The 19,925-nt window shown below is 45.3% G+C and overlaps 1 protein-coding gene across 1 annotated transcript in view; it reads right to left on the bottom strand.

Annotated features, from left to right (window-relative positions):
* Positions 1-550: 550 nt before the first annotated feature.
* Positions 551-19,925, bottom strand: part of PC (pyruvate carboxylase) — a 628,691-nt gene continuing 609,316 nt past the window's right edge. Inside the window, exon 21 of the transcript XR_012717231.1 lies at positions 551-565. The gene's annotated coding sequence lies outside the window, so the exon portion shown is untranslated. The remainder of the gene's footprint in view (positions 566-19,925) is intronic.

The raw sequence follows: 19,925 nt of genomic DNA, 5'->3' as shown, positions 1-19,925 counted from the left end.
GCTATGGTGTTCACTGTATGGGAATAATATTTTCGAAGTTCATTGCTTTTGGTTGCACTTTTACATATATATATATATATATATATATATATATATATATATATATATATATCAGGGAAAGGGGATTATTTGATTTTTTATTTTTTTTTAACACCATAGAAGCCTGTAATAGAAGTGTATGCTATACAATCATCCTGCAATTGTGAATTTCCTCTGATACTCCATTCATAGCTATGTGGATGAATAAAGTAAATGAATTAGAGCGCTGGCATTGGGGAGGGGGGTGCAAACTGGGCAATTGCCCCTGGTCCTCTTCCCCTAAGTAGCCTACCTAGGAGGTTTAAAGGGATCCTATCATTCATACACAATTTTTTCTAGGTACCATGTCGGAATAGCCTTAAGAAAGTCTATTTGTCTCCTACCTTTCGTTGTCTTCTCCGTGCCACCTTTCGCCTACAATCCCGGTTCTTGTCAGTATACAAATTATCTCTCTTGCAGCACTGGGGGCGGGCCCCAGTGCTCAGACAGCACTGGGGGCATCCTTCATCTTCTTCAGCAGCGTCATCTTCAGCCTCTTCTTCCGGCGGTGGCTTGTAACTTCTAGGCCTCAGGCCTTGGGCAGAGCAGACTGTGCATGCCTACATGCCACAAGAAAATGACCGCTTACAATACTGTGGAAAAATAGTGTGTGAATGATATGATCCCTTTAATGTGCTTGATATAAACAGGGGTACCCACTGCACACTGTCAGCTGACTGGAGCTGACTTTTTCTCATAGGAATGCATTGACCAGCGTTGATTGGCAGAACACTGGTTCTGCTGGAGGCTCGTCTGTGAGGAGGCGGAGTCTAAGATCGGACCACAATGGAGACTGCTGTGGTCCGATCTTAGACTCCGGCATTCGGCATTGGCATTGGCATTCGGCCAATCAACGCTGGTTCTGAATCGAATCTTTACTTCGAATATAGAGTAGTATTCGAACAAGTACGAGTATTTTGAATACCATAGTATCCTATCGAATACCTACTCGATCGAATACTACTCGCTCATCTCTATTACTTACCTCTCCTGGGCTCCAGCGCACTCCAGCGCTGATATCAGCCACCATCTTCAATGATGGACTCACGGTAGGTACGCCCCTGAGTGGGAGAGAGTTTGTTGTGTTCAGGTAGTGAGTTGAAGACTATAAAAGATATGTAAGTGAAATCTAGGAAACCACACATTTATAAAAAGAAATATATGAACACATATATTTCACCGTGTTCATTAATCCTCTTGGGTCACTAGCTACAGTTCCATTTGCAATCACAATTCCAAGCCTTTAACTGCATCAATAAAGAATTCTTGTTTTGTTCTTCAAACATTGATTTTCTTATATTTTACTCGCTCGTCATAGGATCATTGATTTCGATCATTGATATTTCTCTGCTCAAGATAAAACTGTATATATAAATAATCTATGAAGTGGAATTAGCAAGATACATTGGTGAATATTTTTAAAGTAAAGGGGAAATCTGGTTGCACAAAATGTCACCTTCTTAAAACTTACATGATAAAAACATTCCTGAATAGAGATGAGCGAACAGTAAAATTTTCAAGGCTCGATATTTGTTTCGAGTAGCCCCTCAATATTCGACTACTCAAATCGAATATCGAATCCTATTATACCCTATGGGGGGGAAATGTTCGTTTCAGGGGTAGGCAACGTTCGATCAAATTACACTTACCAAGTCCACGAGTGAGGGTCGGGCTGGATCCTCCGAGAAGTCTTCTCCATGCAGCGTCCCCGCAGCGTCTTCCGGCTCTGAATTCACTCTGCCAGGCATCGGGCCTGGGCAGAGCCGACTGCGCATGCCCGCACTACAAGCGAGCATGCGCAGTCGGCTCTGCCCAGGCCTGATGCCTGGCAGAGTGAAATCAGAGCCGGAAGATGCCGCGGGGAAGCTGCACGGAGAAGACTTCTAAAGGTAGGAGAAGAACCAGCGTTGATTGGCCGACTGTATAGCATTCGGCCAATCAATGCTGGTTCTGCATCAAACTTTTCCATTCGAATAGCGAGTGGTACTCAATCGAGTACGAGTATTTCGAATACCATAGTATTCGATCAAATACCTACTTGATCGAGTACTACTCGCTCATCTCCATTCCTGAATGATAGGGCCATAGAACACTAATATCATAACTCAGAGTCTCTGTTCAATCACTAAAATGAAAGGCATATTTGAAAGCTTTATTTTCTGATATATAGTTCCAGAGCTCCCTCTAGAGTTGGTTATAGACAGGCAGAAATATATCATTTAACTTTATGTCTCTGCTGTGTATCTAAAGATTAGTATCAGAAAAACACAATGAAATAAATCAGTGCTGAATTTCTGGAACGATTTAGATTTTAAAAAAAAGCAAAAATTATATTCAAGATATTCAAGAAGGAGATTAAATTTCGGGTTCATTGAAATGATAAAATAGTAGATGATGCACTGAAAAGACATGTATCAATAGGAAGGTTCTGCCTAAAGCGTATTGTGCAATCTCCTTTACGCGTAGGAAAGTTGGTGAAATGATGCAATAACATACTTTTCTAAGTGGAAGAGAATTAGATCAGTACGTTTTTAGTAACTTTGATGTTTTAAATAATTTAGTATTTTTTCTCCGCACTCTCCTCTAATTTAGTTCTTTGCAAATCAACTTTAATTTTTCTGCTTCATTATACCCATAAAAATTCCCCGGGGAACTCGAGTTCCTCAGAAATATCATTGTCATTGACTTTTAAATATAAATGAGACTGAATTATTTTTGCTTTGCAGAAAAGTCCATACAAAACAGTGCGGTAATTGGCAGAAAAGAGTAACAATGAACGGTGATTGAAAGGAAAGTTTTATGATTTACATTTACCACTCGCAGCACTATTGTGACGGGTGTAAATTAGCAAGAAATTGCAATCAAACTTTCAACAACAATATAAATGTAGAACGTAATATCACATTGCAGCACTAGACAAAGCAGTGTATAAAACAGAGTGTGACTACTTTGAGGGAATATGCATATATAGCTTTGACTATTGACTTTGCCATCCGTACGAGGATTATGTCCGTGTTCTATTTCAATTTTAGATCAGTCAATGCCAAATATATTACTGCACTTATGAATAGTCTAAATGAATTGGTTGCACTTTGAAGGTTTGCTTCATGCGGCACTGATCAATTGTCTAACTTGTAAGTTACATTTATATTCGAGATCTTGCTTTGATCCTACCCGTGATTTATGTGGGAGTGAAGGGAAATCTAATTTTTATTTTACTTGTAAACGGAAAATATATTAAACGGAATGAACTGTGGTCAAAGCGCTTGTTGGCAAAAGTACTGGAACTGGAGAAATGTATCCTTCCATATAAAGCCAAAAATAGATGATGATTAGAGATGAGCGAGTAGTATTCGATCGAGTAGGTATTCGATCGAATACTACGGTACCACTCGCTATTCGAATGGAAAAGTTCGATGCAGAACCAGCATTGATTGGCCAAATGCTATACAGTCGGCCGATCACCGCTGGTTCTTCTCCTACCTTTAGAAGTCTTCTCCGTGCAGCTTCCCCGCAGCGGGCATGCGCAGTCAGCTCTGCCTAGGCCCGATGCCTGGCAGAGTGAATTCAGAGCCGGAAGATGCCGCGGGGACGCTGCACGGACAAGACTTCTCGGAGGTTCCAGCCCGACCCTCACTCGAGGACTTGGTAAGTATAATTTGATCGAATGTTGCCTACCTCTGAAACGAGCATTTTCCCCCCATAGAGTATAATAGGGTTCGATATTCGATTTGAGTAGTCGAATATTGAGGGGCTACTCGAAACGAATATCGAACCTCGAACATTTTACTGTTCGCTCATCTCTAATGATGATCTGCCTCCAAAAATGTCATGCAGATACCCCATAGGGGCAGATACCCCATGCCCATTATTTTGGCTGTGACTTGTCATCTTCTCACCTTAGGGGACATTTACACGGAGTAAGTTGGCGCTGATTCTGGCATGATAACTCGTGGCAGAATCAGCGCTGAAAAAAAGACTCCCATTGACTTCAAAGGGTTCCGTTTTTCATGCGGAACCCATTGAAATCAATGGGAGGCTTTTTTCCCCATTGATTTCAATGGCTTCCACAGGGAAAATGGAATCCATTGAAGTCAATGGGAGTCTTTTTTACAGCGCTGATTGTGCAGCGAGTTATCATGCCAGAATCAGCGCCAACTTCCTCCATGTAAATGCCCCCTTATAGTCTTTCCAAAAATAAAACCATGCATTCCCACATCATAAGAAAAGCTTATAATTTATCATAACTTTGTCTCGACTACATATTGTACTGTAACTACGGGGGTCCCTAAAGTTAGAATGGCCTCAAATTTTAATATATTGTGCAATGGTCTTTCCACGGCTACTGTAACTTAGAATCACAATTAATATACAATACCATAGATAGTCTGTATCCAAGGCACATGGGCTTTAATCAGTATGGACATTTTACTGATAAAATACTTGTATTACTGAAGTGCATGCATTTATTGGCTTGTACTCAATTCATTGCTCATGGGGACCCATACTTTTTTGTGTATGACCTTTAGACACCAGCAAGGCCATGTAAAGAAATCACATGGCCCCATAGCAAAAGTCAATATCGAGCCTCCTCCTTCTTAAAAAAAAAACAATACGCTAGCAGGGTGCAGAAGGGCAGTGGCTATAGAAATAATGATAGAGTAGATTAGAAAAATTATAATTTTATCCTGATATTTTTATGTAGAGTATTTTGAGAATAGATTTTTTTTCTGTCTTCTTACTAGTCGAGCTGAATCGAGCTGAGGGACAGAATATTTTAGCCCTTTCAGGTACATTTTTCTCCACAGCCTCCCTTACTTGACTATATACTGCAACGTTTAACATTGAAAGGTTAATGATCTCCTCACAGTATGGGAAGGCATATCTGGCAGCCTGGTCATCATAAACCTCAGTAAATCAGGGTGAAGGATTTATGATATTTAGACTGCCAAACATCATAAGAGAACAGTGCTGACAGTGGAGCTTGTGGCCCCCCTACATCCATGGGCCCCATATCCTGCCTTCATAGGTAGATAGATAGATAGATAGATAGATAGATAGATAGATAGATAGATAGATAGATATGTCATTTGACAACAAGTGGTCTCAACGTACTATACAATATTTTCAACTTACATAGATTATACTAGAAAAATAAAATACATTTGCAAGACTAGGTTCACACCTGAGCCAGGCTCTCTGTCATTTGGGTCTACAGGGTAACCCGAACAAGGGAGAGCTGGATTGCTAAAACAGCAGTTACACGCAAACAGATGTCCACCATTTATAATACTGAAAGCAGCAAAAGACCTCCATCACTTTTCTATTTGCCGATTTTTGTCGGTTTCTGTGGTGGAGACTCCGGCACAGAAGTGAACTTAGCCTAACTAGAGGGACCACCAAATATAATCAGCTTCTCACTGTAAATACCTCTGTGTTACATTTGTATAATACCCTGAAGGTTGATGTCACAATAATATTATTATTATTTCTGTTGTTACTATTGGGATTGGAATAATAATAATAATAATAATAATAATAATAATAATAATACATAAAACAGAAATTGATTAAAATATGTTATTTGTATTGCTATAAAGGAAACTAAATGATTCAAAGCAAGTAAGTGTGTACATTTATTTTGTTAGGGTTGAATACCATTGAGCCTGAGGCTGACAGACCATTAAACTCTGCTTCTGAATTCAATACACTCCCCCGTTGTCAGGATAATGCATTGTGATTCCATGACTACATCGCAACTGTAAAAACTGTAACTTTATAGCTTTATTAGCTACATAGCTGCTATTATAAATACCGTAGACCATTATGATTACCGATACCAACCTAATATAGCTTTTTATCTTACTACTTTGTATAAATAAGTTTTTTTCCTCTGTGGATTTTCTGCCTCTAATAAACCTATACGGAAAATGTCACTGGTTCAGTACGTATAATTGACAAGCTGCGAATTACAAAATCGTAATGGTTGTTGAAACGGCAGAATCTCCTCTGCAGATATTTTCTGCAATGTGTGGATGGGATTAACCAGAACCCCATCTACTTTGCAGGTACTGTAAAACGAGCCGTTATTACAATGTGGGGCCCCGGCCATAAAAAGGTATTTATTTCTTGTTTCCACATTCTGAGAGCCATTCATTTTGCCAACAAGATGTGTGAGGGCTTGTTATTTGCAGCATGGATTGACATTGGAACCGTTTTGGATTCTCCGCAGCTGTTTGACTAGTTTATTCTTTTTAGGACTGTTCTAGAAATGTTTGCTTTGTTTGCCTGCCAATGTAACACCCATAACAACCAAACATAGCTTTCATTTTATAAAAACATTAGAAGGTGTTTTTATCGTCTGGCAAACCTTGGGTGTGGAAAGACCTTCCTCCAAATCAGCACCTGACACTATCCATAAAATGACTGGAAATGAAGGGTCAAGTAAAAGGGGGCACATGCACTAATGAAATATGTCACCCACTTACAGGAGACTCTATTCGGCAAGCTGCTGTAAGAAACTCACCCATGCATTCACTGTCTTCCTGGACACATTACAGGCTTGCAGAGGGAAGGGAATAAGTTGGAGCTTGCATAGCTCTGCATAGATCACTACTTAGAAGACGACAAAGGACCTTGTAGTGACGTCATCACAGGGACAAGCCAATCCCAGAGCAGTAGTGACGTCATCACAAGTTCTTTTCCAGAAGAAGGGAAGAAAAAGTTGTGAGGTAGTGAATCAAAAGCAGGAGGAGGGACTTACATAGAATAACCACAGAAAAGGGCGTGAACAGAGTATGATGTGAGGGGTGCATGGGAACTCCCATGGTGCACGGAAGGGCTCATTTACATATAAGTTTAAAAGGTAATTCATTAAAACGGTGGGGGGGGGGTCTTTTGACAAATGATTAGCAGGGCTCATGGGGCCACACGGTGGCTCAGTGGTTAGCACTGCAGCCTTGCAGCGCTGGAGTCCTGGTGTTCAAATCCCACCAAGGGCATAAAACCATCTGCAAGGAGTTTGTATGTTCTCCCCGTGTTTGCCTGGATTTCCATCCCATATTCCAAAAAAGACATACTGATAGGGAAAAATGTACATTGTGAGCTCTATATGGGGCTCACAATCTACAAAAAAAAATGATTAGCAGGACTTAAATAGCCTTTTCAGGCATATGTTTACCTAAAACAGTGAAAATCCAGTGATCAAGCCCCTTTAAAGATGAGGCAGTGCTGTATTCTGGTCATTGTTACATTATTGTCTCTTGTCAATTTACACTTCAATACCATCATTAAAACTCATACTGATGAAAAAGATTACATTTACCTGGTGTGAGATGAAGCCATGGTTCTGTGCAGGATGCAGGTAAGGCCTGGTTCACATCTGCGTTGGTAATCCGTTCGGGGGAGTCTGCATGGGGACCCCCCTGAATGGTCTACCAAATGCAATGACAAGTGGTGTGTAGTGAGAGCACACGGACTCCATAGACTATAATGGGGTCTGTTTGCTTTCCACACAGTCTCCGCACAGAACGTACGGACAGAAAAGTAGTTCACAATCTACTTTCCTGTCCGCATGACTCGTGTGGAGACCACGCGAAAAGCACATGGACCCCATTATAGTCTATGGAGTCCGTGTGCTCTCACTGCACACCTCTTGCCAATGCCTTCAGTGGTCGTTCAGGGGGTTCCCATGCGGACTCCCCCAAACCGATTACTATCGCGAATGTGAACCAGGCCTAAGTCCATGTAATATATGGTGAAAACAGCCCAAGTGCAGAATGCTGTTAATGCAATCACTGGGGGAGGTGGATGTTAGCATTTCAAATGGAGATAGATCAAGCTGTTTAAGGTACCAGTCACAAGGGACTACGAGGAGAATAGTGCTGGCTAACTAGTCTATTAGTGATGCCATATGCCATATTAGTATCAGCACTTTGTAAACAATATATCACACTGTTTCCGAGCATTCAGATTTTGGCAAAAATATTAAACTAATAACTCAAGGTTATTGACATTTTTCGTAGGATGAAGTCAGGCCCTGTTAGGTGGCTTGGACCAATGCTACCTGTATATTTTAAATTTCAAGATGGATACCACCTAGGCAAAGTTTCCCCATCACCACCACCCGTAATGCTGTTTTATGTAACTCCTGTGTTCATTTCTATGGGAGTTACAAAAAAAGAATAGCTAAGTGAGCTTGGTTGTTTCTTTAACTATAATTTTTATTAAAAAAAAATGTCAACAATGAAGCTTTACAACACAGAAAGAAATAACCACAACATGTGGTGTAATGGATGTAGGAACAACAAGATAGTCATAAAATACAAAAAAAAAAAACTAAGAAAAAGACCAAAACCGAGAAAGACACAACACACAAAGGGGAAGAGGGGTATAGGAAAGATTGGTGCACCATCAAAGACCACGCAACATACAGTAGGTGTCCCAGGATGACCAAACAGAATTGAAAGCCTCAATTGTGTGGTTCAATGTGGCAGTCAAGAACTCAACGCTGCGAATATCCTTCATTCGGGCAATCACTTCAGACCTTGTGGTGGGGAGTGCATCTCTCCAATGGCGGGCAATAAGAGTCTTCGCTGTAGTACATAGGTAGAGAAACAAATGAGACATCTTCTTGCCCAAATACCTGGGAGGTAAATTAAGTAGGTAAGTCATGGGATCCAACAGAACAAAGAGATCCTCAGTAAGGAGCTGCACCTCAGCCCAACAGGGACTGATAAGAAGGCAATCCCATAAAACATGGTAAACCGTGCCCAACGAGGTCTGACAACGCCAGCACCAAGAAGGGATAGAAGGATTAAGAGTATGAAGTAGTGCTGGGGAGCTTCGTTGTTTCTATAGTCCTAAACACCCCTTTATTCAATGTAGACAAGGTAGGAAGCCAGAGGCCACCTGGATGGGTTTGGAGAAACTCAGTCAGCGATATGCTGTGGGTGATCCTTAGTTTATTAACTAAACTATGCATGCACCATATCTGCCAAGGCCCTTGAGAGTGGATGAAATATGACTTACCATAAAACAATGATATTCATATCAAAATGTTCTAAAAAATTTGGCACAGTGAGGAGTAACATGAGGTAGCCTTGGGTTTGAGGACTTCTTTTGATGAGGCTAACAGCTGGAATTCTCTTAATTTTGTGAACAGTGAAAAGAATGATAAGAGTTGCAATGCACATATTTCAACCCAAATGTGTCTTGCTGTTGTACAGATTGAGAATAGCAGGTGTGAATTCCAGATGGAGGTTGGTAGAAAGGGAGAAAATAATTGGAGTGAGTGTGAAGTATTTCTTCTCTTCAAAGTAAGTAACCCTTCGGTGACAGGCTTCTTTTTTTTTTTTTTTTCTTTATATCTCTGCTACATTTCAGAATTTTCTCAGCCATTTTATGTTACATATGCTGCTTTAACTCTTGAAACAAGCATTTCATTATGGCCAAAGTGCACTTATGCAGGTTTCTGGAAAGTGTTCTGTCTACTGAAAGATCAGAATACAGAGATGTTATATGAAAAGTAATATTATAGCAAAGCAAGGAATAGTTCCAATACCACGTCTGTAATTGTTGGCATGTTACAGCTCACCAGAAACGTGCAGGCATTTGTATAGACATTTTACCATTTTGTCCCCTCTACACACAATGCCTGAGGGCAGTATAAACTATTCATAGTATGCATTGTATATCCACAGGAGGAAGAACAAAATGCAATTCACCAATTCCATATTAAAACTCTATCTATTTCATCTCACTAAAAACATATTCCAATGGCAAACACGTTTTCGATAGTAGTGCTGACCATATTATATATACATAAGATAACATAATCCTTTAATAGTCCCACCATAGGAAAATTCAGTGTGTTACAGCAGCATGGTTAGTACAGTAGTATTGTTAGGCCGGTCTGGAACCTCCACTGTCCTGCGCGGAGGCTGCCTGCCTGCTCTGTCTGCGTCCCCTGTGAAAGAGGGCCGGAACCCCCTCATTAGTCTGCTGTGACTTTGGTCTCCTTCCAGGGTCCAGAATCGGGGTCGGGGGGACAGCGGTGGGCCAGAAGCTATTTAGGCCTTATTCTGGCTCTGGTTCACCACTGGTAATTCAGTTTCACCTGGGGACAACTTCTCCTGAGCTTTGTCCTGCTCCTGACCCTGAACCTCCTGTGCCTCCAATGTTTTCCTATTTTTTGACCTTGGCTTACCATCCAGACTACCTCTCTTTGACCTCTCAATTTGGATACCTTCTGACCTCTTCTGGATGACCAGCTTGCTTCCTGACTACACCTGCTTGACCTCTGCTTGGCTATTCCATGACCTCTTGTGTGGATCTCCTAACTATACATTTGCTTCTCTCTCCAGCTACCTCGTGACCTCCTGTGTACTGACTCGGCTTAATTACATAGTCTGCTGTAGTGCTACCCTTTCTGTACTTTGTGCTTAAAGAGAACCTTTCATGTCCTCAGGCATATGTGATTTTAAGTGTAAACTGAATTTTATTGAAATTTCCAAAATAAAGAAACAGAATCACAAAGCATTGCAAAATGACAAAAGCAAAACAGAGCCCAGAACGGGCTAAACAAGAGGCACACGTGCTAGCAGTATGCAAGTCAAAACAAGTCAAAAGGAGCATCAGCAGGCACAGCATGGCCCCAAGAGCGACGCCAAAACAGCACAAGACTAGGGGAGAACAAAACACCACAAGGACAGGAAACAAAAGGGGGGAAAGGGAAACAACAGCCAACATAGAAGTGAAGAGCAGGGTAAGAAAGGAAAGAGAAGGAAGACGAAAAACGGCTATGAACTCCAAAAAGGGAAACACCAGAAGAAAGATTAAGGGAAAAGTGAAGAGAACTCAGTCGAATCCTGAAACGCGATCCACGGCCGCCAGAGGGTCTCGAATTTAGATGAATCCACCAGATCCTCCGCTACAATTGCTTCCATCCTCCTAATGAGAAGGAATTCCTGGAGCCATTCCAACAAGGATGGAACCACCGGACTGCGCCAATGGCGTGGAATGACCGTTCTGGCAGCCGTCAGGAAATGGCGTAGCAGGTCACCTTTGACCCTAGAAATCTTACCAGGGATAAGAGAGAGAAGAGCCAGTTGAGGGGAGGGGGACACAGAACGACCACTAACCTTAGAGTACAGGGAAAAGACAGAAGACCAAAACTCCTGAATCTTTCCGCAGTCCCACCAAATATGGAGGAAAGATCCCACAGCGGATCCACAGCGCCAACACTCGTCCGACACAGAGGGGAAGATGCGATGCAAGAGGCTCGGACAACGGTACCAACGAGACAGGATTTTATAGTTTTTCTCCTGTGCACCACAGGGCAAAGGCAGCTTGTGAGTCAGCAGGAAAGAACGTTCCCAATCAGCAGCAGATAAGCGGGAGCACAAATCAGAATCCCAGGCCCTAGTGAAGGGAGGGAGACCGGGCGCAGAGGCTGTTAAAAGAATGTCGTAGAGGGAGGAAAGAACTCGAGTCGGCACTCCGGAGCGGAGAAATTCGGACTCCAAAACAGTCGGGGCAGCGGAGAGGATGGGTTGCAAAGAGAACCGACGAAGAAACGTAGTGAGTTGATTATACTCTAGCCAAGATAATGGAAGGTCGGGGGAGGATGCCTGTAGTACATTAAGGGGAGGTAGGGGAGAGGACCCGGCGACGGACCCCAAACGGACATCATCAGAAGCAGACCAACAAAGAAAACGATGAGCGGAGCGGCCGGGGGGAAACATGTCGTTCCGAAACAGGGGGGTCAGGCGACCCGGGACATTAGCCAGGGAGAGGGAGAAGCGAACAGAATCCCAGGTGGACAGGAAGTGGGAAGAAAGAGGAGAGACATGAGTCAAGGCCGGCCGAAAGTGAGAGGGGATCCACGGAAGAGAGGCGAGATGGGCAGAGAGAAGCTCTGCCTCGATGGAGACCCATTGTTTATCCAAAGCCCGGAAACGCCAGTCAAAGAGACGGAGTAAAATCGCCGAGCGGTAATATAAAAAAGGGTCAGGAAGCCCCGCCCCCCCATTAGTCTTGCGACGGGAAAGGGTCCGGAATTTAATCCTACTGCGTGAGGAGCCCCAAACAAATCTGCCAAACATCGACTGGAGAGTCTTAAAGAAGCGCCTAGACACAGGGATCGGGAGGGCCTGAAAAAGGTAAAGGAACCGGGGCACGACGTCCATCTTCAAAGCATTAATGCGGCCGAACCAAGAAAGTCCCAGGGACCCATAAGCCCACAAATCGAGTGCAGTTCTCTCGAGCAGAGGGAGGTAATTCAACTCAACCAAGGCAGAGGAGTCAGCAGAGATCTGAACACCCAGATACTTAATAGCGCTAGGCTGCCATTTAAAGGGGTAGTCAGCGGCTAGCTGTAGAACCTCCGACTGTGCAAGGGAAATGTTAAGGGCCTCGCTCTTGGAAAGATTAACCTTAAAATTAGAGGCATTACTATATCGTCGGAACTCGTCGAGGATCGCAGAAAAGGAGTCACGCGGCCGAGCAACGTAAAGCAATAAATAATCAGCGTAAAGAGCTAGGCGAACCTGAGACCGGCCCATTGGAAGACCCGAGATATCAGAGCGAGATCAAAGCGCGACCGCCAAATGTTCCATTACAAGAGCATAAAGTAAAGGAGATAGGGGACAACCCTGTCTAGTACCATTACGCACAGGAAAGGGGTCAGATAATAGGCCATTAACACGGACCCACGCCGAGGCGTCGCCATACAGGGATAGGACCTTATACAAGAAACTAGAACCAACGTTCACTTGTTCCAGGGTAGCGCGCAGAAAGCCCCAATGGACGCGGTCGAACGCCTTCTCGGCGTCGATAGATAAAAGGCACAAAGGAGTACCCCTGGAGCACGCGGCACCGGTAACCAAAATGGTCTTGCAAATGTTATCCCTGGCTTCACGGCCTGGGATGAACCCCACCTGATCAGTATGGACCAAGCGAGGCATCAGAGGGGAAAGGCGATTCGCCAGGAGCTTCGCATAAAGCTTAATGTCTATGTTGAGGAGAGCGATAGGGCGATAGCTTGCACAACATTGGGGATCCTTACCCGGTTTAGGAAGAACCGCAATTGAAGCAGAAAGGGACTGGCTCGTGAAAGGAGTTTCCGCATCCAGGCTATTAAACACGCGAAGGAGAAGGGGGGCCACCTGGGTCTTGCAGGTTTTAAAGAAACGAGGGATAAAACCGTCCGGACCCGGGGATTTGCCTAAAGGGGATGATTGAATAGCCTCCGTTAACTCCTCCTCAGTAAAGGGAGAGTCGAGGGCAGACCTATCATCCGCATCTAGAGTAGGGAGGGCAGTAGACGCCACATATTCCCTTATTTTATTTAGTGCAGTCTCCGGGTCTAGATCGGCATAATGCCCCTTCAAATTATATAGGTCATGAAAGAACTCGCGAAAGGCGCCCGCTATAGAAGGAGGGTCATGAACTAGACGCGTCGTGCGGTCCCGAACGCATGGGATATAAGTCGTCGAGAGTCGGGGGTGAAGGCGCCTAGCCTGGAGGCGACTACATTTGTCAGCATGTTCGTAGAAATGTCTTTTCAGTCGATCCCGTTGGCGGATAGATATCTCATCCAGGAAAGAGCGGAGGTCTTCCCGTGCATTGAGAAGTTCATTGAGTGTGGAAGATGCCAAAGTCCGCTTGTGTTCACGTTCCAAAGAACGAATGCGGGCAAGACGGGAAGCTATCCTGGCTGACCGTTCTTTTTTGAGACGCGAACCATGCTGAATAAAAACTCCATGGAGAACGCACTTAAGAGCCTCCCATCGCACTGGGAGGGGAGTCGGATCCTGCGCATGGTCAGCCTCGAAATTACGAATAGTATCCGAGATTGCATTTCGGCATGTCGCGTCTTTGAGAAGATTATCCATGAGGCGCCAATTAAAGGGACGCCAAAAAAGGCCCAGGATTGCTAGGGAGAGGAAGACCGGAGCGTGATCAGACCACAGAACCGAGCCGATCTGCGCAGACGGGGACCAGGATAAAGCGTGATGACTAACCAGAAAAAAATCTAGGCGACCATATGAACCGTGGGCTGGAGAGTGATAGGTGAAATCGTGGCCCTGCGGGTGAAGAAGACGCCAGACATCCACAAGGCGGTGGGAGTGAAGAGAGGAGCGAAACTTATGAAGCTGAGTTGGAGCGCAAACCGCCCGAGGGGGAGAAGCGTCAAGCGCCGAGTCAAGTACAAAATTAAAGTCTCCCCCTAAGAGGACCACCCCGTCACTAAAGTCAGCCAATTTACACAGGAGAGACCTACAATACATCATCTGCTGCTGATTGGGAAGATAGCACCCCGCTACCGTAACCGTTGTGCCACCAATGCGTAATTTCAAAAAGACGTACCTGCCCTCGGGGTCAAGAACCGAATCCAACACCTCATGCTGTAACGAGCGATGCAGGGCAATAGACACCCCTTTGGACTTAGAAGACGGATTGGAGCTGTGGAACCACGTGGGGTAATGCCTGTTGCGGATGTCAGGAATGTGATCCTTCCGAAAATGGGTCTCCTGAAGGATCAAAATATGAGAACGAGATTTATGAAAATGGAATAAAATTTGATTGCGTTTTTGGGGAGTATTAAGACCCCTTGCATTAAAAGAACACAGGTTGACAGAGGCCATACCAAGGACGTCAAACACTTAGAACAAAGGACAAAGGAAAACAAGAGGAAGACACGAGACCAGACAAGACAGGGGGAACAGACAATAAAAAAGAAATCAAAACTGAACAATACAAACAAACCACCACTACGTGGGAGAGGTGACACCTCCCTAGAAAAAGTGGGGAAAGGTGACAGAAAGACACCACACTCGCACCACACTTCAGAGCGAGACCCCCGGTAGGAGACGAGCCTTCTAAGAACGGCGCCGCCCCTCCCCGGAGGACGCCGGGCAAATAGAACAACAACAATCTATAATAGCATAACCAATCCAACCGGTCTCAAGAGAAAGAAACAGAAATAAGAAAAACAAAGTGAAACAATAGAACAAAATAGAAGGGTGCACTAGAATACGTCATAATACAGGTGTACACAAAGAGACACCAATACTAGCATGAAAGGTCAGCCTCCTGGTTAAGGCTCTTCAGTGTTGACAATAACAGGGGGAGGAGAAAAAAAAATAAAAAATTAAAGAGAAGTCCATAGTCCCATATCACGGAGGAGGAGGGCTCTGCACTACGGGGGCACTGGAGCAGGCAGGTGTGCGAGAGCGTCCGGAGGCGCGGGATTTACGTTGAGCCTTCGGAGGCGGAGGTATCGGCGGATTAACCAAGAAAGAAGGCCAGCTGGAGATATCCACCGGAGGCAGGCCCAGAGCCAACATAAAAGAAGGAATCTCGTCCGGACGATGGAGAGTTAGGAGTCGACCTTCCCTGCGGACCTGCAGACGGAACGGAAAGCCCCACGAGTACGGAATACGATGATGAGTCAGGACATCTAACAGGGGCTTGAGGGCCCGACGTTTAGCCGGAGTGAGCCGTGAGAGGTCCGGGAGGAGCGTCAGAGGATAGTCCTTGTAAAGAATCTGGGCCGAGTCCCTGGCCTTTCGCATGATTGCCTCTTTCAGTTGGTAACGATGGACCCGACAAATAACATCCCAGGGGACATCAGAGTCGGGCGTGCGCGGGCCCAGCGATCTATGCGCACGATCAAGTTCCAAAGGAGAGTCCAGGGGAACATCCAAGAGCGAATTGAACACAGAACGTAGAACACCATCCAGCTGATTAGAGTCCACAGATTCCGGGAGGCCCCGGACGCGGATATTGTTCCGCCTATTACGGTTCTCCAGATCGTCAATAGTATCAGTCAAACGCTGAAGTTGGCGGGCATGAGCTTGAAGAACAGAGTCCTGCACAGAAATTCGCTCAGAGGCGGAGGAGGCAGAGGATTCAACAGCGGTCACACGGCCCTCCAGGCGCCGGACGGAAGAAGAAACAGCAGACAGTTCAGCCTTATACGATTGTTCCAAGCGCAAAACGTAAGCCTCCATGTCTGCCTTAGTAGGTATGGAGCCAAGGGTGGCAGAGAGGCGGCGCAGCTCCCCCAGGGCATCCCCCAAACACAAATTCTCAGCAGAGGTCACCGGGGCGTGGGATGTTGGGGTATCCACATCACCTCCACTATTGCCAGAAGGCAGAGTAGAGGGGCTGCCACTATGTAAGGATGGAGGAGGGGGCCCTGCAGACAGCCATGGAGAAGCAGGGTCAGGGGGAACCATCCCCAATCCAGAGCCCCTAGCCATGGGAGGTCGTGGAGGGAGAACAGGGGTGCTGCAGGTGCCAGGGAGAGCCATCTGTGCAGAGGAGGGAGACAATGGGGGCCAGTCAGTGTCCATGGCGGAGGAAGAGGCAAGGGGGGAGGGGATAGTACCTCCTAGCAGGTCCTGTGGAGCACCGGCAGACGAGGGGAAGCAGGGGTCCTGAGACTGATCTCCCACGGAGCTCCGGCCAGGGCTGGAAGCCCGAGAAGCAGCCTGGAGGTCCTGCGTTGCGGCGCTGCGGCCGGTTCCACGGAGAGGCGGGCTGTCGGGAGAAGGAGGAAGCGCAGCAGACTGTGAGGATGCAGCGGTCGCCATCTTGGATCCGGACAGCGTGGTACCCGGAGCGGAGAAATAAGAGTGCAGCCCGGCCTTAGAGGACATCGCCGGCGGCTGAGAGGAGGATCGGGAAGGTCCGCGACGGTTTCCCCCCATGAGGAGGTAGGTGTAGAGACGGTTGGAGAGGCGTAGAGGGCAGCCCGAGGAGATACCGGAGAGGAGCTCACAGCAGACACAACCTCACACCGCCATAGCTAGGCCACGCCTCCATATGTGATTTTATATACCGCTAGAAAGCCAAGAGTGTGCTGAATTCAGTGCTTTGTCAGCTTCCCCGTTATCTGCCCCAAGACAGGAGATATCAGTGCAGTTACCAATATCCACCATCAGAAGGGCATTCCTGACAGTCTAGCTGGGTTCACCCCTCCTTACATTACTCGTCCATATCTCTGTAGTGTCAGAGGAGGCGTTCCTTACACCCAGCGATGATGCTAAGCGATGAAGAACACCCCCCCCCAGTATTAGTATATTGACGAGTACTGTCAAGAGGAGGGGGGGCCTTCCTCACAGCAAAGCTTAGAATCATCATGGGCAGTATGGAATGCCCTCATCCATATAGAGATATGAAAGAGTAATGTCAGGAGGGGCATTTCTCTCAGCCAAGCTAGACTGTCACAAACGCCCTTCTGACAGTGAAGAGATACTGGTAACTGCACCGATATTTCTTGACCTGGGGCACATAACAGGAAAGCTGACAGTGCGCACTGTTAGCTTCCTAGTGGTATATAAAACCGTGTGTGCCCGAGAACATGAAAGGTCCTCTTTAAAGCTTACCTCCAATTATAAATTAATATTTCAAAAATGAACAGTTAAATATAAAAAAATGATATAATATGTCTTATTAAAGAAATATGTTTTCTTTATGACTTATTAGACTGTTATACTCCAAAACAAAGCAAAAAGAGTCCTTAGCTCAAAGGGTGTGCCCAATAAAATATAACTTTTATTTAAAAAACCATTAAAAAATGAAGAAAAAATATGAAGAAAAAACACCAGATACAAAGGTACCGTATTTTCCGGACTATAAGCCGGTGCGGCTTATATATGGATGGAAGCGGCGGCAAAGACTGCGTGCCGCTTCCATACATACATAAAAGGCACCGTAAGGGTGCATTCACACTACCGAACGCCGGCGTGTATCACAGCCGTACACGCCGGCGTTACAGCAGGGCTGCCGGACACTTCCTATTCATTTCTATGGGAGCAGGCATGCGAGCGCTCCCCATAGAAATGAATGGACAGACACTTCCCATTCATTTCTATGGGAGCCGGCATGCGAGCGCTCCCTATAGAAATGAATGGAAAAAAGCAGTCCATTCATTTCTATGGGGAGCGCTCGCATGCCGGCTCCCATAGAAATGAATGGGAAGTGTCCGGCAGCCCTGCTGTCACGCCGGCCTGAAACAGAACGTGAAACTTACCCAGCGGTGCAGGGCGGGCGGGCGGGCATTCAGGCCTCCTCTGCCTCCGATGTTCCGTCCTTCTCCTCCGGCGCTCGCTGATAATGGCCGGGGCGCATGCGCAATATCATAATGCTTCTACTGCGCATGTGCCCTGGCCATTATCAGCGAGCGCCGGAGGAGGACGGAACATCGGAGGAAGAGGAGGCCTGAATGCCCGCCCACCCTACACCGCTCAGTAAGTTTCACATTCTGTTTCAGGCTTTTATTTTAAAACGGGGGGGGGGGGGGGGTAGTTTAACCTAACGTTTACGGTTGGGCTCTATCAGCATGATTTTGCTGATAGAGCCCCTCCTCGCCTGCCGAGCGCTTCCAATAGAAGCGGCTGGCACGCGGGGGGTTAAGCGGCCGCTGGCAAAGTCTGCCTGCCGCCGCTTTCAATAAGATATAATGCGCACCGGACTGCGGCTTATAGTCCGGTGCGCCTTATATATGAACCGAGATGGACTATAAGGCTCTCATGGGCAATGCGGCTTATAGTCCAGTGCGCCTTATAGTCCGTAAAATACGGTAAGTAGAAAAAACTCACAACATCGGTTCCATGTAAATGTGTGTGCACGGCATGCAGGTAGACTGGCCTACGCATTTCGGGACCTCTGTCCCTTACTCATTTGCTATATGAACTGTTATACTCCGTTCAAATTTTTATCTGTATAGAATTCATCTCTGTACTGAGCCACACACACACAGAAGTCTATGGAGAAGGGAGGGAGGAGCTGCTGTTGGCTAGTTTATTGATTTATTGCTTTATTCTGTGCAGAGGTAGAGTCTTATCTTGAATGCAGTGTCAAAAGAGCTCTCTCACAGTATAGCAGGGTTTTGCAGCTGCAGTTATTTGTGCTTCTTTTCCAGCAGCCTCCTCCTTTCCCTCCCCTCTCTATAGACCTCTAACTACCATGGTCTAATAAGTGAAAACGAAACATATTTCTTTAATTAAAGTTATTACAAAGTTTCTTATATTTACTTGCACTATTGTCTTATGGAAAGTTATTTGATAATTTCAGGCATGCTTTAAGGAGACACAATATCCATCCAGTTCCCTGTTTTGCACTGATATGGGACCACAAGATTGAATCTGCCGTGTATGGGTGGGTTCTGATCCTTTTAAAGGAGATATTCTTGTTGGCTTTAATCACTTGTACTATAACTAGATCAGACATTTATAATTTATAGGGAGCTATCTTTCAATAGGTGTTGCTATGGATATTTTAACTTCTAATCCCATCAAAGAAAACCAGTCCCACTGAACACAAAGTCTGACCAACAAAAAAAATGATGAAGACTAGAGAATACTGTTCGATTGAGTAGGTATTCAATCGAATATTAAGGTATTCGACATATTCGATTTCGATCGAATACCACGCAGTAAACACTGTAAAAATTCATATCCCCTCCCAACTTCCCCTGGTGCTTTTTTTGCACCAATAACTGCAGAGGAGGTGGGACAGGAAGCAGGAAAACGTAGGCATCGGAAAAAAATAGGAAAAAGTCATTGGCTGGCTACATCAGGTGACCTCCGATTTATAAGAATAGTGGCAGCCATTTTCGTGTCATTTTCGGCTTGGAGTTACATAGGGAGAGACATGCTGAGGGCTAGAGAGGGATTAGCTGCTATTAGGCAGGCAGAAAACATTGTCAGAACTACACTGCTTGAGTGTATATACATCTATAGTATATACACTCATCCTGCAGCTAATTTCAACAAGAGCCCTTTTTAGGGCTCCAATTCCCTACCACTGGTATACAATACATACAGTATGTGACC

This window comes from Leptodactylus fuscus, chromosome 7, assembly GCF_031893055.1.
Source record: "Leptodactylus fuscus isolate aLepFus1 chromosome 7, aLepFus1.hap2, whole genome shotgun sequence".
In the NCBI taxonomy this organism is placed as follows: Eukaryota; Metazoa; Chordata; class Amphibia; order Anura; family Leptodactylidae; genus Leptodactylus; species Leptodactylus fuscus.
This window is presented reverse-complemented; position numbering and strand designations above follow the sequence as displayed.